Source organism: Condylura cristata, unplaced genomic scaffold (assembly GCF_000260355.1).
Source record: "Condylura cristata isolate star-nosed mole 26May11 unplaced genomic scaffold, ConCri1.0 scaffold00024, whole genome shotgun sequence".
Classification (NCBI taxonomy): domain Eukaryota; kingdom Metazoa; phylum Chordata; class Mammalia; order Eulipotyphla; family Talpidae; genus Condylura; species Condylura cristata.
Window position 1 is genome coordinate 16,877,529 of NW_004567125.1, and position 623 is coordinate 16,878,151.

Genomic DNA, 623 nt, shown 5'->3' on the forward strand with positions numbered 1-623 from the left:
AAAAAAAAAAAAAAAACACGCCCCAAATGGAGTCACTTACGCTAAGTCCCATTTGTCAATCCCTGATTTACTTGTAGCTTCATCTCTCCCAGAGATATCAGTAAGGAAGAGCTCCACGAGATACAGTTAGGTTATCTGCCTGATAAATCTCTGCCATCCCCTAAAGAAAAGTAGACAAGTTTTTGTCTACTGTAACTTTCTTATTTCTGCTCCCTTTGGCTGTGAAAGTCTTTAATTTTGTACAACTCCTTCCAGCTCCTTTCTAGCTGCTAGACTGCATGCTGTCTGATTGAAGTCGATTTTTGCTCAATAAACTAAAAAAAATGTAATACCCCTCAGCTTATATTTTAACAAAATTCAGATCTTGTGCCTAGGTATATATGAAGAGCCTTCATGATGCATTTCAACACTGAGATTGAGAAACCAACACACAACTCACTTGTAAATTATGCCCTATTTATGCCCTCACTAGACCTTTCTAATTTCATGTAGATTTTCTTGGAAAAAAAAAAAAAAGGTGTATTCTCTACTTAATAACCATACATAGGAAATTTAGTAACCTGCTCAATCCGAGCTTTTTTTTTTTTTTTTTTTTTTTTTGCAACCCTTAATCCCAAAACAAA

The 623-nt window shown here is 35.0% G+C and overlaps 1 protein-coding gene across 2 annotated transcripts in view; it reads right to left on the minus strand.

Annotated features, from left to right (window-relative positions):
- VAMP4 (vesicle-associated membrane protein 4) overlaps positions 1-623 on the minus strand; it is a 26,179-nt gene that overhangs the window by 24,482 nt on the left and 1,074 nt on the right. The window lies entirely within an intron of this gene.